General features: G+C 41.0%; 1 protein-coding gene and 1 pseudogene across 7 annotated transcripts in view; one reads left to right on the plus strand and one right to left on the minus strand.

The window, feature by feature from the left end:
* LYPD6B (LY6/PLAUR domain containing 6B) overlaps positions 1-26,593 on the plus strand; it is a 176,109-nt gene that overhangs the window by 17,276 nt on the left and 132,240 nt on the right. The window lies entirely within an intron of this gene.
* On the minus strand, positions 12,626-12,961 carry LOC101131058 (thioredoxin-like; annotated as a pseudogene).

Consider the following 26,593-nt stretch of genomic DNA (forward strand, 5'->3'; position numbering starts at 1 on the left):
CAACATCCTTGTCTTGTTCTGTCTGACATTCCTGATCAGTGAGATGGCAAGTGTGATTTATGCTGTTTTTCTATGATCACTTTTATACTCTTAAGAATCTGAGTGATAGAGCAGGAGGTACGGGGTGATTTCTCCTAGGGAATATTTCCTTTGTCCTGTGCATAGGGAGGCTTGGCATAATGGCTACTAGAAAAGAAATTGAAGAACATATTCATGTAACATATAGGTGCCAAGGAGTTTGACTAACATTATCCAATATGTAAGTATTCAATATTTTGAATAAAATTTAAGTACTTGCCTTCTATCCTGCCTTTCCACAATTTGGGGTGCCCACTGTATGCTTCAGATACTGTGCTGGGATCCCAAAGATGAATGAAACACAGGCCATGACCCCAGGGTGCTCATGGAGGGGAGACACACAGGGATTAGGAAGTTTCATATTCTGGCAAGTGGTTTCCGTTAAAGAGTAACCACTGTCAGAAGGAAACAGGTGACCAATGTGGGCTTCACCATCAGGATTTTGGGGTCTCAATGTGCTGTTGGAAGATTCACTTTCTACCTTGTAGAATCAAAGAATTGTAGAACTGGAGCCTTGGAAATCTTTTTTTCCAGTAAGTCCACATTTTCCAAGAGGAGGAACTGCTTACCTTATTTAACAATTCTTGTTCTCTCTCATCAGTAACTCTTATTTCTCTGAAATGTTTTATCTTACACACATGCATGCACATACATGCATGCACACACATACATACAACATCCTCTGTAGGGAGGCAATCTGTGTACAGCCCACTCTTGGCTCCATTTGTTGTGTCTGGTTTGGGTAATCTAACACCAGCCATGCGTTCATCTTCAATATGACTCGTCTAGGATTCCTGCTTCTCCTCACCTGCGAAGACTACTCAGCATTGTCCATAGATGCTTATGACCAGGAACTGACAAGGAGGGGTACGTTATCCGACTCCACATCTGAGTTACCCAAAAGCTTTGGGGGTCCTTCCTGTTCTTATTAGTTGTATGTTCAACTTTCTTTGTAAAGAGCATACCCCATCTATTTAAAATTTGTCAATTCAGAGGATTAACTAGGATGCCTGCAAAGTCAAACCTGTGTGCTTACTGCAAAGTCATCTTTCCAGAAAAGAGTGAAAGTAAAGCAATTACGTAGGTCGTACCTTAAAATGATTTATGTAGTTTTTTGATAAGTCAATTCAGACTTGTATGACTCCTGTGTTTTCATTTTTACTTTTCTATTTAAAAAGAAACTCTTTATTCTAGTTTTATTATATATTATTTATTATTAGGATGAAAATAACATCAGGTTACTTTTTATTATTCTATTGGCAAAATGGAATGCAAAACTTATGGTCTCAGGCTACAAAAGAAAATGAATTGTCTCCACAAACCTTTCAAGTTTAATTAACTTTTAAATAAATACAAAGTTCTAGTCTCCCACCCTGACCCTGGCCTGCACTTTTTTTTTTTATTACAGTGCATTTTTTCTTTTGATTATATGAAAGGGTGAGATAAGGATGTAAAAATGCTTTCGGGTTCACATTGTTTACTGCATATGATACAGCAGCCAATTCAATCAGAATTGAAATAGGAAAATAACTACTCTATTTTTGCCTTGTAAGCGGTTTGTAAAGTCCCCTCCAGTCCCTACGATTAAATGTTGGCTTCTCTCTTGCAGCTCTCTAAAAGGAAATTAAAAGTGGAGCAAACAGCATTTTAAAACCAAACACAAATACTGTGTAGGGACGAACCCAGCAAATGGAAGAATTACAGCATTGCAGGCAGTCCTTTAATTCAGTGCTGTAAGAAATGCAACAGAAGAGGAAAGGGGGTGGAAAGGGGATCCTGAGAAAGTTGCAGGTCATCGCAAGCCTCTGATTATTTGACCATGTCAGGGGTGAGCTGGGGTGGGGATTGGTGGTCATAGCAGAGCTTTCCCTGTGATGTGTGATGAATGCATCCGTAAGACGTATTGTTACTCAGTTACTGTTTACCATAGCCTAAGCCCTAGAGTGGCCTGGGACTTGCTAATGGGGACCGAGGCAGGGAAAGTATGGAGGTCCATTCCTAGGAAATGGGTGGCATTCAACATGTAGAAGAAAGGGCATTTCGACTGGCAGCCAGGAACCTGAGTTCTGTTCTTGGTCCTTCTGCCTTCTGACTGTGTGACCTTGGATGAGTTGCCTTGGCCCTCTGAACCATAGTTTTCATATCTGCAAAATGCAGGTTTGGACTAAATGCGTGATTTTCCAACCAAATTCCCAAGCCTCCATCAAGCCGTCTCAGAGGTTGTCCCTGCACCAACAACTGGGGTTCCTGGCCCCTACACTCCAATGGGAGCAGTCTCAGTTTCCTCTCCTATATTTATGCTTTTGTAAGCTTTTGGTTGAACAAAGTGAAAACTACTAGGTGCCCTGATCTCAAAGATCTCTTCTGATTCTTATATTCAGTTGTCTATAACTCTGCATTTTGGTCCAAGCTTAATGTAAAAGAGACCAAGAAGCATCCATTATTCTGGGGCTCCCCATCTTTCTCAGGTAACACAAGCAAGGAATGTGTGTTTTCAGCAACAGAAACACTGCTCATTAGTGATTATGAGGCTGTCATTGGGACAGGAATTTGTGTTTATGGAGTCTCAGCCTCTGACTCTAGAAACAGTCCATTTCACTCTTTTATTTTATTTTATTTTTGAGACGGAGTTTTGCTCTTGTCCCGCAGGCTAGAGTGCAGTGATGTCATCTCAGCTCACTACAACCTCCGCCTCCCAGGTTCCAGCGATTCTCCTGCCTCAGCCTCCCTAGTAGCTGGGATTGCAGGCGTCTGCCACGACGCCCAGCTAATTTTTGTATTTTTAGTAGACGTGGGGTTTCAGCATGTTGGCCAGGCTGGTCTTGAACTCCTAACCTCAGGTGATCCACTTGCCCTAGCCTCCCAAAGTGCTGGGATTACAGGCATGAGCCACAGTGCCCAGCCAGTCCATTTCACTGTTCTTGGATATAGTTCCCTTTATGCTTCGTGATTGTGATCTGTCTCTTGTAAGAGGCCTGGAGATGTGAGATTTTGAGGGCAGCCACGGTCTCCATCTTGTGCCCTGTTCAGCTCTCTGTAGGTATTGCCAGGCCACGGAGCCCTGACTCTTTGAGGGAAGCCTGAGGGCATGGCAGTAATAACCACCTGTCAGCTGCACAGGATTCTGAGGGTTGGGCCTCCCCATGAGTCACTTGCTAGCTCCTGTTAAGTAAGTCTTTTCGACCCCATATCAAGTCCCTACCTATCTGTTCCCTGTCATGGGAATCTTTTCCTTTCACTCCTTAATGTGCATTCCTGTGCCACACACTTTCCTCCATTTCCTTTGGAAGCACAGTACAGGGACTTTTGCGTTGCCAGGAGTGAATGTTTAGGAAGTAGGCCTTCAATTCCTTCCATGGTTCCAAGCCAATATAGTGCCTTTTGTCACTTGTCCCAAGGCATTCTGTTGAACACATCAGCCTGCAAGGAAAGGCTTGGCAGAGGAAACCGTTATGAAAGAAGGATTCCAACTGAAGAATATATAGCTGGAGACCCAGGGGTGTTGAGCAGTTTAATTAACGTTATTAGAAATGAAGACTTGGTTATTTTAAAATGAAATTTCAAATCTCCTGTCTCCGTATCCATTTCTTCATTACGGCGTTGTTCCTTTCACCTGCCTTTTAATGTAGCCAGTTTTTACTGCATTCTCACTATGGGAGCAGGCACCCTGCTGACCCTGGGCTGAAAGATGAACAGGTCTTAGGCCATGCTCTCAAGGGGCTTTCATCCTGCTCAGAAAAGAGCTGAGCAGACAGCCACAGCCTGGAGTCCTTAGTGCTCTGTAGAGAACTTTCTGGAGCCTGGGAGAACACTCAGAATAAAGCAGCCTGTGCACTTGCCTGGGACAGGAAATGGTTCCTTCAGAAGTTTTCCCTGGGCCTGTGTCCCAGAAGGTGACCTAAAGGTGGTTCAGGCAGGAGTGGCTGGTGCAAAGGTGTGAGGGAGTTGGTGGATTTGGTAAACTGTAGGCTCAGCATGGTTGAAGTAGGCCTTGAGGGAGGGATAAGGAGGGAGAAGGAGGAGGAGGAGGGGGCAGGAGTCAGGACAGGGTAATCAGGCACTGAGCTATGCAGGGCCTTGACTACTGCACTAATTACTAGTGCTGGTCAGGTCAGATGTTATCCAGAGGGCATGGGAACCCACAGCAAATGGTTAGGCAAGGTGGGCTAGGCACTTTGCAAGGCCATTTAGCACAGAAGTTACAAGCAACAGCTCCAGGTCCAGGTGACTGGGGTTCGAATCCTGCCTTGACCACTTTCCAACTGTGGGCAAGTTACTTAACTGTCTCTGCTGCTGTATCTTTAAAATAGGGATAAAAATCCTATCTGTCTTGTAGGGTTGTTATGAGCAATAACTAAGTAGATTCACCTAAACCTCTCATAACTACAGCACATACAAAAATCTAGTTATCCCTTTTCTGGGAAGGGGACATATCATATTTTCTATGAGCAATCTCCTACACTGTGTATTAGTTAACTGGTGTAATAATACCATGTAAAAATACTGTAAAACACAGTGGCTTAAAACAACAATTATTTATTATTACTCCTGCAGTTGTGAGTTTCCTGGGGTTTGGCTGAGACCTGGCTGGGCATGCAGTTTGGGACCCAAGCTGAGGGCAGTGGCATCCTGGGGCAGCTTCCCAAGGCAGTGGTACGGCTGTCAGGGGTAAGAGGAAACTTGCAATCCTCTTAAGGTCCAGGCTCCCACCCAGCAAAGCCCAGAATTATATTGCTCTCCTATAGTAGGAGGAGCTACAGAGTCACTTCCAAAAGGGTAGGAGCACAGGGATAGGTGAAGGATCAGAGTCAACAATATGGGGCACAGGCTGCATTTAATGTCTCCTGATCTGCATCTTTGTAGCTTCCCAGAGGGAGCTTCCATGAGGGGCACTCGACACCCACCTTGGGCATGCTTGGTACCCCAAGGGTCTGGTTTCAATTAGTGACCTTCCTACAGTCATTTAGAACTTAACCTTTGGGCCTAGCAAATGTGTTCTTTCTCTTGCTTTCAGAGCCTTTGAGAGAGAAGGGAAAATATGCTAGTGTGGATTTGGATCTAGACTCTGTGGAATGAGGTGAGGATGGTGGTATCTCCAGTAATACTTAATGGAAAGCCTAGAGATGAGCAGAGGTGTTTCTGCAGGCATGCTCTGTAGCCTTTCTCAGACTTACCAGGCTGCAGTGCATTTTTTTTTTTTTGAGACAGGGTCTTGCTCTGTCCCACAGGATGGAGTGCAGTGGAGCCATCATAGCTCATTGCAGCCTTGACCTCCTGGGCTCCAGCGATCCTTGCAGTGCCTTCTTGAACATGGTTTGTCATGAATGTAAATTGCTATAAGACTTAATGTTTAGATTTAGTAATAAAGTATGTGTCTGTTTATATGTGTTTTTAGGTGACTCTATTCCAATATAATTGAAGGAATTGCATTTTTGGTGGATTCCTTGGGGTTTTCTTTCTACTCCCTGGTAGCCCCCTGTGAGGCAAGCCTGACTCTCAAGTTGTCACCCTAGACAAATGCTGGGAGAAAGGACAGGGGGAGGCAGCCCCGTTAGTATTTATTGGTGTGTAACTCTACCTCTCAGTTCTCCTGGATTCCCCGGGGCTTTGGAGGATGGGGGCAGTGATGGAAGGAGTCAAATACCATTCTTTTGCCAGCATGTAAAATAATCTCCCTCCTTTTCCCTGGATTCCTTATGCTGTATGACAAACATATCCATTCTTCCCAGACAGAAAAGAGAGAAATGGGGACAGGCAAGACATTCTTATAGGGTATACTTTTCTGTTTTACATTTGAGAATATAAGTATTATAAAAGTAAGCATCAAATTTCTTATAATGATAGTTATTTATTAGGTTAAAAAGTTAAACATTATCTCTAAAATTACACCTAATAATTAAGTGTAAGATTAAATTGAGCATTTTTTCAGGGATAGGAAGGAGAAACATCGTAGAATCTTTTTTTTTTTTTTTTTTTTTTGAGATGGAGTTTCATTCTTGCTGCCCAGGCTGGAGTAAAAATGGTGCAATCCCAGCTCTGCGCCATCTCAGCTCACCGCAAACTCCACCTTCCCGGGTTCAAGCAATTCTCCTGCCTCAGCCTCCCGAGTAGCTGGGATTACAGGCATGTGCCACTACGCCAGGCTAATTTTGTATTTTTAGTAGAGACAGGGTTTCTCCATGTTGGTCAGGCTGGTATCAAACTCCCAACCTCAGGTGATCCACCTGCCTCGGCCTCCCAAAGTGCTGGGATTACAGGCGTGAGCCACCGCGCCCGGCAGAATCTTTTGGATAACAAAAACAGCACTGAAAATAACATGTAAAATATGTAGCAGTGTGATTGGCATCTAGAAGATGCTCAGTAAATTGTAGCATTGATGATAATCACGATGATGGCAGTGCTTTCTCTAGCGCATTTATTAGAGAAAGGGATTAAAAGCAGAGATTACAAAGTTGAGGACTTCATCAACTCTGTTGCTCCAGAGGAACCTCTCTCAGGCATTCCTTCCCTGCATGGAAAAGCGACAGGAAAATGAACCCAGGAAAGCTTACGTTATAAAATCAAGCCAAATGTATACCTGAGAAGTGATGATTTTTTTTTTCTTAAAGTAGTTGCTTCTAAAAGGCATAATTCAAAATAACCACAACAAGAACAGACATGCAGAAATCTTAAAGGTGCAATGTTATTTTGTTGAGTAAAAAATAGGGCTGGATAATGACGAATCGTAGCTATGCAAATGAAAAGAAAGATCATCATGTCCTGTGCTTCAGGGTGTGAATTGATTGCAAAAATCTGTCCGTATTAGTCAGTAGGGGAGATGAATTCAAATGAAAGCTTTCAGTGATACATGTTCTTTTTTTTTTGGTTAAGTATCATTTGTGGCTGAAGTCCTGAAATAGTTGTCTAATGGCAGATTTTCCTGAGTGTCCCCTGTAAGCAAGGCTCGGTAAACAAGGAGCTGCAAGGTTCACCAAGTCCCTCCTTCCCTTTCTCCCTCTCTCTCTCTCTTCCTTCCTTCCCTATTAAGCACAGCCTTTGCATTTCAGGAACTTATATCTTAATGGGAATGGCAAGATGCAGACATTAGAAACCTAACAAGTGCAAATTTATATGGTACATTTCGTGTATGTCAGGTTTCTAATATATCTGGAGGAAAAATCAGTAGAGTGAAAACGATGGTGCCAAATCTTGACCAAATTAAACAATGAGTTTTACTTCTTTACTTTTATTTTTTTCAGGCCAAGGGGTGTTATTTTCAGTTGTTTCAGGGACAGAATAACATTGCCACCCAAGAAGTAGCCCCTCCCCATAACACTATTGAATTCAAACAGTAGTTGATGACTCAGCTACCATATACTTATATACCCTACAATTACATTGTCAAAGTCTTCCCCTAAATAGGAAGGACTGATTTTAACAGGAATTCTTAGCTGATTGATGCTCCACTGAGGTGGAAATGGCTTGATGATGATTTGATTTGTTGATAATGTCTGACTGAGATTTCTTAAAAAGCTGCCATGTATATTTGGGTTTTTACTTTGAGTTGTTTATGTCTTATATTTTAAAAGTGAATTAGGATAATTTGCCAACTACATGTAGCTAAAGTTTTCAAAATAAAGTAGTGAGAAAGGATTATTTAACACAGGGGTTGAACATAATAAAGTATCAATTTAGAACCCACTAAACATGCCGTATCCCAGAAATAAATTCCAAAGGGTTGAATATTGCAAATCAAATTATAGAAAAAGTAGCCGAAAACATAATATGTATTAGGTTTGCACAGGAACGACAATTTCTGTGGCTTTAAAGCAAAAGAAGCAACTAGCAAGGAAAAAACGAACAAGTTTGAATATTTTAATTTAAAACTTCTATATAAAAGACTGGGACAATTCACAGTAAATTTGTGACACATAAATGATTAACAATATGTTATAACTGGAATATATTGCTAACTCAAATGCAGAAGAAAAGGGCAAGGGCCATAGCAGATAGATGTGGAATTTAATAGCTACCATTTATTGAATATTTTTCCATGCCCATATAGACTTACAAAATCTGATTATACTGATTGTATTTTATACAAAATGTTTTGTAACCAGCTTTTCTGATATAGCAGCACAGACTCTGTCACTAACTAGTCTTCTAAAACATAGTTTTAGAAGTACAGCCCTATTTTGCTTATGTTTCCAATGCTGGATATTAAGGTTATGGAAAACTAACTTAGGGTGACTTTTCTAGTATCTTTTCTACTTATGAAGTCATGATTAGAGTTATGGTTATGGACACTCCCTTGAATGAATCAATGATTTACAAAGAAGCACATTCAATACCGCTTTTATCAACAGTTTTATAGGTAGCATTTGCCACTAAAACCTGTTTTAACAAAAGAGAAAATATCATTTGAGATCCCATACTTTTGACAACATGTCATCAGTTATCTTTAAAGGCCTCAGTAAAAGAGACATGTTAATTACAATTCCTGTGAGCATCTTGAGGATAGCAATGACTATAGTATTATATTAGGACACTTTGTCAAGCATGTCATTCCCTTATCTTGCTTTTATAGCAGAGGAAATAAAGGCACTAGAGACATATCTTTGAGGTCACACAACAAGTTAACAGTAGATAAACATTAGAACCGGCAGCTCCAGAATTCCCACTGCGTGTAATTAGCTCACCGCAGGCAGGAAATGACAGCACTGGGAATAAATGGCAGATGTGGCGTTTGGGGACCTGGAGGCTGGTGGGAATTCTCTGTGCTCATCTGAATGGTTAATTAAGTTAGTTCCTCTCAGGGGCTGTCACTGCCTGGAACGTGGAGGCCTCTCAGCCAGGTACCTTCTTCCTTAGGGTGTAAGGAAACATGATGGTCACCCTCTGGTGCTTTGGTGGGCTGGCCTGGTACAGGAGTTTGAGTGGGGCCTGAGTAATTTCTTAGGCACTGCAGTCTATTACTGAGGTTTTATGGAGTTTCTGAGTATGATTTTTGGCATTGATTCCCAGAGGACTGCGATGTGTCTGAGGAGTGCATGGTTGGGAGTAAAAGGGCAGGGACTGCCTGAACTGTTTTGAAGTTCACCCTCCCTCCCTCTTGGGCAGCTCATGAAGTGTATGTCTGCCTTCTTTTGTCTCCTTATGAGTGATAGATACTGAATTCATGGACTACCTCCTATTCTTAGACATCCAACAAAATCATTGTAGGAAACAATGTGTGTTTGAAAACTACTGTCAAAAGACTTGCTAAGTGTATGGAGAATTCTAGGGAGGGCAGAGGCAGTCTGCCAAGTTGATCCAAAGGCTGGTCCCATCAGATGCTGTAACAAGCTCGTTAGTCCTGGAATCATGATTATCTTAATTTCATTGGCCCCCTAGTAAGGACATGACTAAGCGTTTAATCACCAAGGGTTGATTAGAGAGAAATGAATCTGTGCTCCTGCTTTAGAACTCTGAAAGAAGGTGGAATCTTGAGTTCACTTTCTCTTCTGCTCAATCTAGAATAAGCGTGGCATGCTTCCTGGGAGAGAACCCAAGCTAGACTCTGGTTACTTCCTGCTGCATCAAACCTGGTTACTCAAAGTGAGCCCGGTTGATTGGCGGCATCAATACTACTTGAGAGCTTGTTAAAATGCAGATTATCAGGTTCTATCACCTGTGGGGGTCTTTTGTGTTGTGTGTTCCAATACAACTTATTTATTTATTTTTGAGGCAAGGTCTTGCTCTGATGCCCAGGTTGAAGTGCAGTAGCACTATCTCTGCTCACTGCAATCTCCACCTCCCAGGCTCAAGCAGTCCTCTTGCCTCAGCCTCCCAAGTAGCTGGGACTACAGGGGCATGCCACTGTGTCTGGCCCTTTTTTTTTGGTATTTTTCATAGAGACTAGTTTTCGCCTTGTTACTCAGGCTGGTTTGTAACTCCTGAACTCAAGAGATCTGCCCACCTTGGCTTCCCAAAGCGTCGGGATTACAAGTCTGAGCTACCGCGCTCGGCCCTAATAAAATTTTATTTACAAAAATAGGCTGCTAGTTCATGGGCTGTAGTGCAGTGGCCCATGGCACAGATTGGGCAGTACCATTTTTGGCTACCCATTTGTGTCTTGTGTCTAGAGACACTATGTTCTATTAACCATTATTTGTTTCCTTTTTTTTTCAAATTTATTATTTTTTTAATTCTACTTTAAGTTTTAGGGTACATGTGCATAACGTACAGGTTTGTTACATACGTATACATGTGCCATGTTGGTGTGCTGCATCCATTAACTTGTCATTTACATTAGATATATCTCCTGGTGCTATCCCTCCCCCGTCCCCCCACCCCACAACAGGCCCCGGTGTGTGATGTTCCCCTTCCTGTGTCCATGTGTTCTCATTGTTCAATTCCAACCTATGAGTGAGAACATGCAGTGTTTGGTTTTTTGTCGTTGGGATAGTTTGCTGAGAATGATGGTTTCCAGCTTCATCCATGTCCCTACAAAGGACATGAACTCATCATTTTTTATGGCTGCATGGTATTCCATGGTGTATATGTGCCACATTTTCTTAATCCAGTCTATCATTATTGGACATTTAGGTTGGTTCCAATGTTATGCCATATACATAACAGTTGCTCAAAAACATTTATTAACTTCAAATTTAATAAATATTTTTGAGCAACTGTTATGTATATGGCATAACATACTCCATGCTACCTTTGATTCCTTCTTCACCCTCCAACATTCTCCCTCCTCTTCTCTTCTCTGCACTACCTCCTCTCTTTTCTCATTTGCTCTAATCCTCTATTTATTATTCCTTGGTTTCTTTTATTTTAGATTTAGGGGATATATGTGCAAGTTTGTTACATGGGTATATTGTATGATGCTGAGGTTTGGGGTACAATTGATCTTGTCACCCAGATAGTGAGGATAGTACCCAATAGTTAGCTTTTCAACCTTTGCACCCCTTCCTTCCACTCCCCTTTAGTAGTTCTGTGTCTATTGTAGCTATTTACTTCCATGAGTACCCAATGTTTAGGTCTCACTTCTAAGAGAGAATATGTGGTATTTGGTTTCCTGTTCCATGTTAATTTGCTTAGGACAATGGCTTCTAGCCACATCCATGTTCCTGCAGAGGACATGATTTCCTTATTTTTTTATGGCTGCCTGCTATTCCTATCACCTGTATTTCAACACACTCTCCAGGTGGTTCTTATGCCCGCTTCAGTTTGAGAAGCACTGGTACATAATATGTAAATTGTTTATCTGGGAAAGGTGGCATGATCAGTTGTGAATGCTTTTTCCTGATCATATTTTATATTTATACATTATGATCCTTAATAAACATTTTAATCTTTGACTGTTTTAATAATTTAAACATCTTTTAAAAAGTTGTTTTCCATTATAAATTAATTTTCCATTATAAATTAATACATGCTATGAGAGCTTCAGAAAACACAGAAAAGTGAAAAGTAAAAAGCAATTTACCCCTCTAGTATATTTATTGATAATATTTGAAAAATATATATATTTTTTCCTATCTTTTCTGTGTATAATTTTTTAAAACTTTCTTTTTTTTCTGATTGTAGGAATTATATATTATCCTCATAGGGCTATAAAGTGATATTATATAGTCTTTGCTTTTTTCCTTTGGTTTAAGGGAATTCTCTTAGATAATCTTTGTCTTAAAAGAAAATTTTTTCTCTAATTTTTATTTAAATTTTATATAATTTAGGAAGATTCCTGGTATAATCATTAATGTCTCAAATAGTTATTTTACAGTCCAAATGGAGACTTTATTATTTTCTTAGTGCAACACAAAAATTTAATTGACTACTCACTGGTAGCATGTATTCTGTATTATATGTGAATCTTCTTTGACCAAAACTTTCTAGAGGGTAGAAAAGCTTTTGCTTTGGAAGAATGCGTGACCACCCTCCTCTCAAACTGGCCTGATAGGAGGGGAGAGGGAGGGAATGATCTCAACAGAAAGTTCTGTTTTTCTAAGGTGAGTGGGGAACACCTCACCACTGTGAGGATGGAGGTTTTTGTTTTTCGGGCTTCTTTACTGAGACTGGAAAAGTCTTTGCCCAAATCTCTGCTTTTTTAGGCAGTTTGAGAAGAAATCAGCATGTAATTTTTAACCTTTGTGGAATAACTGGCTTCTGTGTTTGAGGTAGGGCAGGAGAAGTCTGGCCATGATTTTTCCTGTAGCCACATTACCATGCTTTGTTTTGGAATACATCATTGCCCTCAATAATGCAGAATGTATTATGTTAAATGAAAAACTTGGTGCATTTCTTATGTCCACGAGTTAGACTCTTTCTCCAAGTCTAGTTGTTCCAAGAGTAATTGATACAACTTACCATTGAGAGGAACACAGTTCAGAAACTAAAGTAGCAAACAGGTATTTCTGAATTTTCAAGCTTCATTTGCATCTTTCAGAGAACATTAGTAACACTTTCTTTTTGAGTTAATATTTTATTGTCACGCAGATGGAAGTTGGGTATATAGTCTCCATACTTTATACTTTTTATAAATAAAAAATTACAAATTTTAAATAGCCAATGGTTGGTTATGTTTTCAGAAAACATGATTAGACTAATTCATTAGTGGTGGCTTCAAGATTTTCCTTATTATTATAGCTCCAGAAAATTCACCTACCTTTTGTCCCTTCTTAAAAAACTAGGTTGGCATGCATTTGACTTCACACTCTGAAGCAACATCCTGACAGTCATCCACATCTACTTCAAGGGATATCATGTTAGAATACTTTTCAGAGAGGGAATGAAACAAAGGCTTGATCATTTTGCAAGGCCCACATCATGTGCCTGAGAAGTCAACTACTCCAGGTTTATCGCCTGCAGCCTCCAAGACTTCCTGAAAAGCAAACTTCTGCTCAATTTGCTTCACCATTTTCGCTGATGGGGTCTTCTAAGAAACATTTCTAAAAATTCTCTCGTCTGTCTCTTGTTCCACACTGTTCCAGATCACTTCTTAAAACTCATTTTTACTTCCCTGTCCATACCTTTCTGAAGTTTCAACTGCTTTCCCCCAACCCTCACCCCGAAGTTCTTTATTATGTAGATTTTTTTTTTTTTTTTTTCAGTTTTGGTATAACTTGCAACCAAGGAGAGCCAGAAAAGAGACTCAGCCACAGGAATTTGTCCATTTTGTGGGTGGGCTGGTGGGGGTGGCCTTGGGAGAACTTGATGGAGGCAGAATTATGACTAGTCATTAATAATCATAACTTTTTCTTACATTTTTAGTTTTTCTTATCATTACACAAAATATCCATGTAACATAATAACTAGTTTTTGTTACACAGGACATGCCTTGTAGTTGTGCTTTTTGCCTTGGCGACATAGACTGTGTATACCTAAGAACAGGGGAGTCACTGCGGTGGAATTGTTTATGAATGTTTCGTAATGGAAAACTGTTTCTGTGATAAATGAAACTGGGTTGGTTAGGATTGAATAGAATTGGAAGATAGCAGATCTTAAGGTACCACCCCAAACCCTGCTGTGTCACAGATTTTGGCTGATAGCATCTTATTTATGTTGAGAAGCTGGTTGGGCAGGAAGGATGTGTGGTCTGGATACTGCATGAGCCAGCTTGGCATTTAAATTTGCCAAAGACTTTGAAGCATTGCCACATTAAAAAAATGTCCCTGTGGTAAATTTCAACATTCCTGTCTCCTATAACTCTGCATGTTATTATTTTTAGCCAGCATGACATCTTTCCACAGCATCACCGAGTGCCCAGTTGTCCATAGTGCTGAGCAGTGTCCACTACTCAGTGTGAGGCCTGGTTCCAGTCCTACAGAAGCTTACACTCAAAGCCATGAACAGTTTTCATTTTTATTAATAGAAGCTTAAGAGCTTTCCCCAGACAAATATGTTGGCCAGCTGTACAACTTTTTTTTTTTTTTTTAATTGCAGGGATGGTTGGTGTGTGTGTGTGTATGTGTGTGTGTATGTGAATCATTTTCTTGAAATACATAAATTCTTAGAAAAATAATGGCTGGAGAGTTGTGAGTAAATGAAAATTTGGTAAACAGGTGGCTTTTCTGTGATGAATAAAAATGCATATGTTTTGGAAGCAAGGCACTATAGGTTCTTGCTCCCTGCTTCTCTTGGGGCGTATTCCTTCCATGTCTCCCAGTGAGCACCAGGCTTCACCACACTGGCCTCCTTAACGTTCCCCAACACACCAGCCATGCTCTGCCACAGGACCTTGGCATTTCAATTTTCTCCCCCTGCAAGACTCTTCCCCACTAACCTACAAGGCTGGCTTTCTCACTTTCTTCAAATAGTGGCTTCTCCCTGAGGATGTTTTTGGCTACCCATCTACAAGTTTATTCCTTCTGCTGGGGCTTTGGGATTTCATATTCTGCTTCTTAATTTTTCTTCTCTTTAGCGCTTATCAATATCTAACACACTATAAAATTTTAGCCTCTTTATTTTATTGATCTCCTTCCCCCCTCATATAACCTTCCTAAGACTATGATAATTGTATTTTCGATGGTATTCCCAGTGCCTGGAAGAGTGCCTGGATCATCACAAGTGCTCAATAAATAATGGCTGAATGGAAGGAGGGAAGGAAGAAAGGTTGTGAATGACTCTTGTTGGCTTCTAGTCATCATAACTGACCTTCTCCATAATTAGACAACCCATTGTAAGCTAGCAATCAGCTTATTCACTATATAGAACAGCCTGTGATTTTGAGGTCAATTTTGAGGTGTTCTGGCAGGCTTCTTGGTTGGTAATCATAGGAAGTAAACTCTCATTAGTATCTGGTGTATAGAGGCATGTTCTGTGAAACCAGTAAACACCTCTCTCTCTACATGATTCTACTATTTCGTACATTTCCAAGAAGTCAACAGGTAGTAACAGATGCAGCCTGATTGATTTCTGGGAGGGAAATGACAGAGCATATTTGCCGTGGGATAGGTAAATGGAATCCTTGGCACTGAGATTCCATTATCTTTTGTCTACGGATAAAAGGTGTATGACTTACTTATCATTTAATTCCACACCCGGCATTAGTAGGACTGATAGGTGAGGGGCTAGGAGGAGAGGGACTCCTGCGTGGCTTTGTAAATAGCGATAAAGCAGTGGGAATGTAAAACGCGGCTTGGCAGGGTCTGCCTGGGATTTTGCTGAGTCCATAGCAATACTTAATTAACTGTGCAAACATTCTGTTCAAGATAAGACTATAACAGTTGCCTTGGGGAAAATTCTTTTAGTCAATATTTGTTTGATCTTTTGTATAGTATTTTGGCTTTGCTGTTCATGCTATAGCAAAGCTCCTGTTATAAATGCCGTTTTCAGGGATTTGCTGTATTTGCATACCAGGTCAGTCCTGGGAGAGGTAAAGGATTGGAATCACTGTTTAAATAGAGGTTCTAAGGGCTTTCAAACAAATCTTTGAAAGTTGAAATACTTTGTATCAATCGGTTGTCAAATAATTATTAAAAACCTGGATTAAGTACTCTGGGAAATCTCAAAATCTAGGATAAGATCTTTGCCTTCAGTTTGCTTATACTCTAGCTATAGAAATAAGACTCGAATCAGTAGATATAATAGAAGATGCATATACTAAATAATAACAATGGCTGTGATTTCCTAGACACTTAACAAGGACTGAGCACTGTCCTAGTACTTTTCTAAGCATGAATTAACTCATTTAAATCCCCTAGTAGTCCAATGAGGCAGGCGCTTTTGGTTAGTGTGAAGTTTTGTACAGAATAAACAATGTCATTTGGAGAAAGAGAAGACCAGGGAATCAAAGAGCCACGAAGGAAAACTTCAAGGACAAGGTCTCTCAGTCCAGATGTTAAAGATTGGGAGGCAAATGGCTTGTAATGGGAAGAAGAAAAAGGGCATAATGGCATTGGTTGTTTTGCTGGTAACATTCCTTTTCTCTCTTGAAAGTTGTTTTACCCCCCTTTTTTTTGAGATAGAGTCTTGCTTTGTCACCCAAGCTGGACTACAGTGGCGCAATCTCATTTCACTACAACCTCTGCCTCCCAGGTTTACATGAGTCTCCTGCCTCAGCCTCCTGAGTGGTTGGGATTACAGGCACACACCACTACACCTGGCTAATTTTTGTATTTTTGGTAGAGACAGAGTTTTGCCATGTTGGCCAGGCTGGTCTTGAACTCCTGATCTCAAGTGATCTGCCCTCCTCAGTCTCCCTATGTTTTACCGTTTCTTGACTTTCAGCACATGTGCCTCTGGTGAAGAGGATAATAAACAAACACATAAGTAAACATACAGGATGTCGATGTAATAAATGCTATGAAGGATAACACAGGAAAGGGAGAATGCTAGGGTGGTTATTTTATTTTAGTTTCTTGACTTTCAGCACATGTGCTTCTGGTGAAGAGGATAATAAACAAACACATAAGTAAACATATAGGATGTCAATGTAATAAATGGTATGAAGGATAACACAGGAAAGGGAGAATGCTAGGGTGGTTATTTTTATTCTATTTTATTTTATTTTATTTTATTTTTTTGAGACACAGTTTCACTCTGTTGCCCAGGCTGGAGTGCAGTGGCATGATTTCAGCTCACTGCAGCCTCTGCCTCCCAGGTTGAAGCGATTCTTGTGCCTCAGCCTCCCGAGTAGCTGGGATTACAGGTGAGCGCCACCATGCCTGGCTAATTTTTGTGTTTTTAGTAGAGATGGGGTTTCACCATGTTGGCCAGGCTGGTCTCAAACTCCTGACCTCAAGTGATCTGCCCAGCTCAGTCTCCCAAAGGGCTAGGATTACAGGTGTGAGCCACCATGCCTGGCCTGGATTTGCAATTTTAAATAGGGTGGTCAGGAAAGCCTGAGACATTTGAGTGAAGATGGAAGGAGAGAGAAAATGCTGTGAAGGTACTTATGAGGAGAGTCTTCTAGGCAGAAGGAACAGCAAGTGCAAAGGCCCTGGGGTGGGAACTTAACCTCATTTATTCAAGGAACACCAAGGAGGCCAGAGTGGCTGGAGAATAGTGAGCAGGGAGAATGGTAAGAGGTGATGTCTTCATGGGTAATGCATGCCCAGTCACTACTGGGTTTAATGATGATGATAATGGTGAGGTAGGTGGAGCTGTTGAGAGTGTTTTGAGTGAGTAGAATGGCAGGCTGGCAACTGTCACTGCTTTCTGCAACCCTGTGCAGTTGTAGCTTCTCTTGCTTTTCACTAGCAGGCCCAGCCCAGTATATCTCTTGGTCTCTGACCCATTGCTGATGTGGGCAGAGGCACCCTGACAGCTTCACACCCATTAGCTGGCAGGTAGAAAACCAGCTGAAGCCCTGAGTGAGAGAAGGCATGTGCCCTGAATGACACCCTTGCTTCCACCCTCATGGTGTTTTCTTGGTCCGTGTTTCTGAGTTTCTTCTTTGATTTCCTGCTGTTACTGATATGCCGGCTGGGTCCTGGGATCTGCCTTGTTCTTGCCATCCTCCTGTCCAAGCCCACTGCTGTGATGCTGGGAGGCAATGTTGGTTCTTGTCTGTGTCCTGCAGCTGTTTGGGGCTCTATGCTGAGTAGAGCATTAGGAAGATCCGTTGTGCTGCTGAGGCTCCCTTTTCTTCCACTCGGTGCCTTTGCTTATCCTTCTACCTCTGCTGTGTCTCCTTGGATGACAGACTTGGGGACCCAAGTGGGCATGGGTGCCTGCACTTCTGTAGGTACCTGCTGGACCATCGCCAAAGCTCTGCAGGCAGGGTGATGCACTCAGATTCTGTCTGGCCTGGATTTGCCTGTCTCTGATCCTTTCCCTTTAGCCCATGTTGCTGATCCTCTGAGTTGCAAGCAGAAGCTAAATGAGAGAGGGAGAGGACAGCAACCTCGGGTGAGGGCGTGGAGACCCAGACCAGGGTGACGGCTGTACGAAAGGAGAAGGAGGGCAGAAGTGATGGGTCTGGGGAAGGAAGCCTCAACAGACCGTGCTCCATTGGCTTATGGAGACTCAATAGAAAATCAGAGCCCATACAAGCATCTAAGGATCAATATTAATCCAGAAGTTGCAAATGCAACGAGTGCTTTCAGAGGATCTTATAGCCAAGACATGGCCAAGTTACGTAAAGAAGGTGTCTGCTGTGGAGCCCTGTGAGTGTCCAGGTGGGGTGGGTCAATGTGGGTTCAGGTCAGAGGCTAAAGTGAATGTTTACTCAAAGGGTCGACCTCAGGGCCATTTTTGTGATGGCACACATGCACACACACACACATGCATGCACAGACGCGCGCGTGCACACACACACACATACACACACACGTGCTCTCTCACTTATTCTCTCCTTTTGTTTTTGATTTTAGTTGCAGTTATTTCTGTATAGACCTAAAACATCAACTTTAATGCCATTAATAGGAATAATTATAGCTCATATAGGCCTGATTCTCCAACCTACAGAGTAGAGGTTGTTCTCTGAGGTTTTCTCCCTGCTTCCAGCAACATGAACCTGACTTCTAAGGGCACGCAGAGAGGCTTTTGGCAATCAACTGTGAATCAAGGTGTGCTGATGGGCCCCTCCAGCCTCAGAGAAGAGTAATTGGGGTGAAACAATGTTATTATAATAAAAATATAATATTGCCATGATTCTAGAAGGTAGCTAAATGAAGGGAGGTTCCCTCTTTGAAGAAAAATGTTAACTAAGTGGTCTCTCCGGGCCTACCACTTACTTTCCTGGGAAATGGATTAATTTGAGTTAACATTTATTGAGCTTCCAGAATATCCTATGAAATGCTTTAAAATTTTAAAATACAATTTTTTTTCTGAATCGGTAATTGACTCATATGCTTCAACATTTAAAGGCGACAAAAGAATGTACAGTGAGAATCCCCCACCCCATTTTTCCTCCTCCAGGCAGCTAGCTTTTTCCGCAAGGCAACCCATATTAGCAGTGTCATATATATTTTGTTAATATACAATATAGTGTGCTCAGTCAGTGTTAATAATCTTAAAGAAAACAAGGTTCCTTTTCTCTTTTTAAGGACTTCGTATTTCATAAAACACAGTGAGCCAATCAGTCATACGGAGCTGTATTTTAGAAACTTTTATTATAAATCCAGTGAGTATATAATTCCTAGATGCTCCATAAACTTTATGCTTTTGATTTTTAAATTCAGAAATCTTCCTTCTCCTCTATTTCCCTCCCATTTTATAAACTGTTCTCAAATCTTTGGCACTCGCTGTTGCTTCCTTATGGGGCAGTGCCAGTGCTGATTGGATAAGTAGGAAACAAATATTATAGTAATAGAAAAATGTAGACACAGACAATCAAGTGTAGATTGACTGTTTCTATTTAGATGGGTCTATATGTTTATGGCTGTGGTTTTCCGTGGTGTTTTGCAGTGCGTATATTTTATTGAACACATTTCTGGCCAATTTAGACTTAATGTGTATGTTTGCATTAAATCTGTTCATGTTATGAAGTTAAATAGTTCATAAGAGACTGAAACAAACAAGAACCAACAAATCATGTTTTTAAACTCTTTAAAAGTTGTCAAACTTCTCTTGGAGAAAAGAAAAAAGAAAACTCATTTATTTTTTGTAAGTGAAGGAATAGAGGGCAGAAGTTAGAAGAACCTATAACTAATGTGCATAGTTTGACTATGACCTGGGTTTGACTCCAGATTTGTGGAAAATCTTAACAAAAAGGAAAGTATAAAGTTGGTCATATGACAATCCTAGTTTTGTTTTTCTGTGGTAGATGCCTAATAAATGCTTCTGATCACTAAATGTCATATATTCTGAAAAGCATGTAAGATCAGCAAATATGTAATCCATATAATTTTAAAAACAATGTTGGCAGAATACTTTTCTGAGTGTGTTCGGCAGTGTTGGTGGATGAGTAAAAACATGCAGAGACAAAAGCAAAGACAAAAAGCCTCAGAAACTATGGCCAGTGCTACGGCTGATGAGGCTGTAGGCTGACGGAGTTTGAGGCCAATCTAGGAGAGAAGGAGGATCCAGAGGAGCGGGAGAATGGGTTTTGAGTTTAGGAATGTGAACTGTCAGGATTTAACACTGGAGTAATCCAGAGGAGCGGGAGAATGGGTTTTGAATATCGGAAAGTGAAACGTCAGGATTTAACACTGGAGTAACTTAATAGCTACCAGAGTAGCACTAGAGTAACTTACTAGCTTTCCTGAAGCCTGGGGAGGTGAGGGCTTTCTCTCCTGGCATGCCTTATATAGCAGCCTGGACAGAATAGATTAACTTTGCAAATATGATCCCTTTGTATTTGGAAACCTTATTTTTATACATTTTGATTTTTTTCTTAAAGAGAATGCAGCATATAATAAGAAGTGATAACTATAGTTTAAAATAATTTCCCCAGGACTCTGAGAGAACAGCTCTTGGAAGTGTTAGTTTTCAGCCTAACTCTAGAAATCTATTTCCAAGGGAATGGTTGACACACAGAAAAAATTTGTCATAAAGATGTTCTGTAATTCATAATAAAGAAAAACTGAAAGTGAGTTATTTGTCTAACAAGAAGGGAATGGATATGGAAATGGTAGTACTATGTCCATTTCACCAGTAAAATAATATTTAGGGTATGTTTTAAGTTAGGTGTGAGGCACAATAAAATTCTATGAAAAAAAGACAAGAAGACAATATTAATGCTGGTTGTGTATATGTGATGAAATTTTAAAAAAACTGTTCTGGATCTAATATATGGGCTATAATGTGGATATATTACCTTAAAAGGTAGAGGGAAAAAATCATTACTAAAAAAGACCAAGAGTTGAAAGTGGATGCAAAACTTGGTTGCCTTCATTCAGTGGAGGTTGTTATGAATGTTTTAAACCTCAGCTGTTCAGGCATTTTTGTAAATTCCTTGGCTGTGTAGTGCCAAGGTTAAGATGTGCTGGGGTTAGAGTTGGTTCTGTGGGGAGGAGGAGGAAACTCTTAGTAGGGAGAAGTGAAAACATTCCTAACCCAGTAGGTGCAGGGTTTGTAGCCCTGCAGCCCCACATGCACTCCTGGTATTTGTAATTTGCAGTGATGACAAACTGTGCCTCTGGCCATAGCCGAACTGCTGTGTGTTAGAAGGCATGGCCATGGACGACTTGGTGACCAGTGGCCTGTAAAATGCCACAGAACGCCCTGGCAGCTAATTTTTAATTCCCAGGAAGTTGCTTGCAACTTTGCAAAGATAAGGCAAAAGATCAGACTGGGGACATGCCCAGAGCACAGGCAGCCCCCAGTCAGGTCTTTGTAGAAAGCTCTGGAGAGCAGTGAAACTTACTCGCTTTCCTGCAGCCTGGGGAAGTGAGTGCTTTGTTTTCTGGCATACCTTAAATAACTGCCTGGACATGATTGATTAACTCTGCAAATGTGATCCCTTTGCATTTGAAAACCTTATTTTTATACATTTTGATTTTTGTTTTTCTTAAAGACAATGTGGCATGTAATAAGACGTGATAACTATAACTATGGTTTAATTTCTTTTTGTAATTTCCCCAGGACTCTGCTGGAGCAGGACTTCAGAGTGTTTGTTTTCAGCCTGCTTTTAAAGTGATTTGAAGAGAGTGGCTTTGAAGGTTTCCATCCTTACTTTTTCATGTATACTATCTTGTTCTTTAAAATTAGTGAGCTGAGCACATCCACATAAACACATACAGTTATAATTGCCCCAATTTTAAGCTCACTTTTGCCACAGTGAAAACTCAACACCATTAGCACAGTGAGCCAGCTCTGATTCTCTGAAGTGCTGGGCGTCTTTTTAATGGACAAATTGCAAATTTAGTAATGTAAAAACTGAAGTTAATCACACTGGCGTCTATTCTTCCAATTTGTCATTTGGCTGAAAGTGATCTGATGTCATTCAGAAAGAAAGCGAGTTGGAATGGCATCAAGTCCTAATGGTGTAGCTTTGGGCTGAAGCTGAGTTTTCCTCCATGAAGCAACTGCTGCTGTTTCCTGGAGGGCAGACTTTGTTAACGTGTCTGTGTCTGAATTGCTCAGAATCTTAGGATTCACTTGAGGAATGTGACAGTCAACACTGTTAATTCACCTGGTAGGCTGAGGATGTCAGGTCACAGTGCCACACTGTCAGGCCAGGGGTCACAGTGCCACATTGTCAGGCCAGGGGAGGGTTCCTGAATGACTGAGGGAATCCCATTTGTAGCAGCAGAAGAAATGCCGCCATCACCTTGCACCCCTGCCTCCCTTGAGAAGACACCATGACCTCTGCACAGAGGCCTGAACATTTCCTGCTATAATGGGGTCTTTACTTGTGTTTGCTTTTGCTTCCGTTCCCATTCATGAAATGTTCTGTACATATAACATCTGAGTATTTTGGAGAGCATAATCTCTTCCTGTAAACCAGTGGCTTAAAACCTGGGGTTGCCAGCCAGTGTAATGAATACAGTCTCTGAAGTTACCTGGTCCTTTGGGGGTTAAATCAGTGACCTTGGTTTTCTCAAACTATAACTTTGTCTCCTTCCATGGTTGCCACATAACACAAGGGGAAACACTCTTCCAATACAGTGTACCTAAGAGGAACTCATTTCAAAGATAGCTATGGAGGTCTGTCTCGTTTTAAAATTTGAAAGAACAAATAGAAATTTCTAAGATTATTGTCACTGAATTTTCACTTTTATGAGACTGACTTTCTCCCTACTGTGCTTATGAGGCACCTAATTTCTACCTTAAAAGACCAACCTGTACAGCCAGCATGGTGGCTCATGCCTGTAGTCCCAGCAGCTTCAGAAGCTGAGGTGGGAGGATTGCTCAAGCCCTGGAGTTCGAGACCAGACTGGGCAACATAGCAAGACGCCCATCTCTAAAATATTTATAAAAATTAGCAGGGTGTGGTAGCTTGTGTCTGTAGTCCCATCTACTCGGGAGGCTGAGGCAGAGGATCACTTGAGCCCAGGGGTTTGAGGATGCAGTGAGCTATGATCATGCCACTGCACTCCAGCCTGGGGCAACAGAGTGAGATCCTGCCCTTTTTTTTTTTTAAATGCTTATTTAAAATGCCATTACTTACTTATTAAAATGCCATTTCTATTCAAATTAAAAAAAAAAAAAAGACCAGCAAATATTACCATGGTGTGAGTTACCTCTGAAGTCTAGTTTGTGAGCTCAACTCTAAGCTCTGTGAGGGCGGGGCTGGTGTCTGTTTTGTTCTCCAAGGGTCTAACTTTGGACTGGTATCCAGCTTATGGCAGGTACTTAGTTAATGTCTCTCAAATGAGAGCATTTCTGTTTCATAAAATGTAACTCTAGCTGTACTGTTCTGGCTAATACTAAATTGAATCTAGATGTTACTATGTTTAATGTAATTTGGACTTCTGCCATAGCTGATCCATAATAACCAGAGATCAATTTATAAAATCCTAACATAAAATCTAACATTGATCACTTTTAGAGGTTCCTTTTTATTTTCTGTGGCTGCATTTGAAATGGACACCATCGTGCAAGGTTTTTGCTGGACTGCTGTTTCTGGAAGACAGTGTAGATTAATTCTATATTAAAGTTCAGAAGTGATTCCGAACTACCAGCCACCCTTGAAGTCTCATTACTTATTAAAATGCCATTTCTATTCATATTCTCTTTTTTTTTCTTGCCTCATTTTCAGTAACTACATTCTTTTTAGCAGATTCAGGCGTTTGAAGAGTAATTCATTCTCGCAGTGGGAATTACAAGTCTATGGGGGAAGGTGTGCTGGTGTTGGCTTAGATTTCTAGGGGTAGAAGGCATCTTCCGGGATGTGCTTTAGCCCCCAGAGTTCCCTTTAGACAGGAGCATCTTAAACCAACCCACCCAGAGGGGTTAGCAGACCTCCGGAAAAGGGGATTTTGTCATTTCTTTCATTCTCACAACCTTTTGTAACAAAATTTATCCCATTCCTGAATTCTAAACTGGGTGGCTTTGTGATCTAAGGCAATCTGCTTTATTTATCTGCACTTCTTTCCCGATTTCTGAGATAAGGATAGCACCGCTTTGTTTACCAACATCGCCAAAGGGGACTTTGTAGGTGTATTTTCATTAAGAGTTGCCATAACAGAGTAACAAACTGGTGGCTTAAGCAACATAAATTTATCATCTCACTGTTCTGGATGCTAGACTGAAATCAAGGTGATGGCAAGGCTGGGCTCGCTTGAAGGCACTAGGGAAGGAACTGTTCCAGTCCTCTCTCCTGGCTTCTGGTACTTCCTATGCTTGTGGCCACATGACTTTATAACTTGTGGTGTTCTCCTTGTGTGTGTGTCTGTGTCTGAATTTACCCTTCTGTGAGGCCACCAGTCGTGTTGGATCAGTGCCCATCCTACTCCAGTATGACCTCATTTAACTAATTACATCTGCAATGGACCTGCTTCCAAATTCTGATGAGGTAGTGAGGGTTACAACTATAACATATACATTTTGTGGGGGGAGCACAATTTAATCTATAACAGTAGGCAAGAAGGTCACATAGAATTGGGAGGTCTGATGTAGCAGGCTGTTCTATTTCTCTCAAGTTGTCTATTCTTTCTCACTTTTAAGAATCCAGTATATTAGCTGGGGGTGGTGGCTCACGCCTGTAATCCCAGCACTTTGGGAGGCCAAGGTGGGCGGATCACCTGAGGTCAGGAGTTTGAGACCAGCCTGGACAACATGGTGAAACCCCGACTCTACTAAAAGTACAAAAATCAACCAGGTGTGGTGGTGTGCACCTGTAGTACCAGCTACTAGGGAGACTGAGGCAGGAGAATGGCTTGAACCTGGGAGGTGGAGGTTGCAGTGAGCCAAGATCGTGCCACTGCACTCCAGCCTGGGTAACAGAGCAAGACTCTATCTCAAAAAAAAAAAAAAAAAATTCAGTATATTAGGCAATGCCAACCTAGGACACAGATTTGTTGTCTGACTTGGGATCCTGTTTATAAAGAGTAGATGGGAGTTAACTTATATGAAGTCCGTTTAAGTCATGATGTTCTTGCATAGGACCTTTGTAACCTCTAGGTCCTTTCCTGAATTTAGTTGCTACTGTGGAAAGGTGACTGGATCTGGGCCTGGTGCTGTAAACAGATGCAGACAGTTGGCTCTGTCAGAGGACTGCTGGGCCTTGTTTGTTTACTGACTTCTTGAGATCTCAGATAGAAGACATAATAGAAGATCAAAGGCCTTTGTAATTACTTCCCCTAGTAATTGTTGCTAATGCCTGCAGGGTTATTTGTAAGGCTGTGGCAGGGGCTGTGTCTAATTTCACTTTACATACAGACTAGATGTTGGTTCCCAATTGCCTTGAGCTCTTCACTTTCTTTAAGTTGATGATTTTAGGTAATACCACCATTTCTGAGGTTGTTTCAGAAGTAGAAGTCAGAGGTCTCTTGGTGTAGGGATATTAAATTGTTTTCATATTTTGAATTAATTTTTTTTTTGAAGTATAGATCTGGAAATTTAATCTAGATATTACTGATGTTTAATGTAAAGCTCGTTGGCTGAGCCTGCTTGGGTACAGCCAAAATTCAGGCCTCACTTACAACCCCATTGCCTGTAGGAAACAAGGAACTCAGTGTGTGGAACAGCTTTCTGTGTATAGATAGAGGCATACAGTTTAATGAGTTCTCACACAGAACAGTATCTGGATCAAGAAACAGAACTTGACCAGCAAGCCTCTCTGTCATGCCCTTCCTGATCCCTACACCCTCCTCACTATTCTGAAGTCTATCAGCATCAAGTTTTTTTGCTTGATTTGGATTTTACGTACACATTTTAAAACACATATAATTTTTTTAGCTAAAAAATTAAATAAATATCATATAGCCCTAGAGTATGTACTTTTTAGTGTCTGACTTCTTTAGGTCAACATTATATGAGGCTTCACCCATGTTGTTGCCTATAGTGAGAGTTCATTTATCCCAATGGTTGTATGGTATTCCAGTGAAGACTTCCTGTTTGAGTAATGCAAAATCCTGTCTTCTATGTAGGTATTGTGTAGTTAAGTACTGGAGTCACTTTCCACATGGTTTCCCACACTTCTTTTTTACTCATGTTCATGTTGCTGCTCTCACAGATTCAAATGCCTAACTTTCTCGATGTTTGCAGGTTTCCCCACCCTACTTTATTCTCTCCCCATGGGATATTTGAAGCTTATTTTCTCCCCCTTGATATCTGTCTGCTGTAACTCTGAGCAGGGAAACATCTGGTTAAGTCTTTTGAACTTTCTGACATTAATGTGAAAAGAGAGATATGAGCACTGGCCAAATGGCCGATTAGGGAGGCCCTGGGAGGAACAGCTGGATTAGGTCATAGATCTTCACCTCTCCTGCTTTCACTGCCATGATAGACAAAACCTACGTCAGGAAGCAAGCTGTGATTTTGACTGTGGTATATTCTTTCTCATGATAAATGATTATAGATGCCTAGACATGCAAGAATTTGAAAGGGGCTTGCATTAATGGTTTTTAGGAGAGAAATAGCGAAGTTCTTCCCACCCCCAGTACCAATTCCTGCTTTTTCTAGCAAAGATGACTTAGCATTCTGAATGTAAATTGTATTGCAATTTTTTTTGCCTTTGCCGACAGTGTTTTCCATTCAGTACTTGATAGTATTACTT

Source organism: Gorilla gorilla, chromosome 11 (assembly GCF_029281585.2).
Source record: "Gorilla gorilla gorilla isolate KB3781 chromosome 11, NHGRI_mGorGor1-v2.1_pri, whole genome shotgun sequence".
NCBI lineage: Eukaryota > Metazoa > Chordata > Mammalia > Primates > Hominidae > Gorilla > Gorilla gorilla.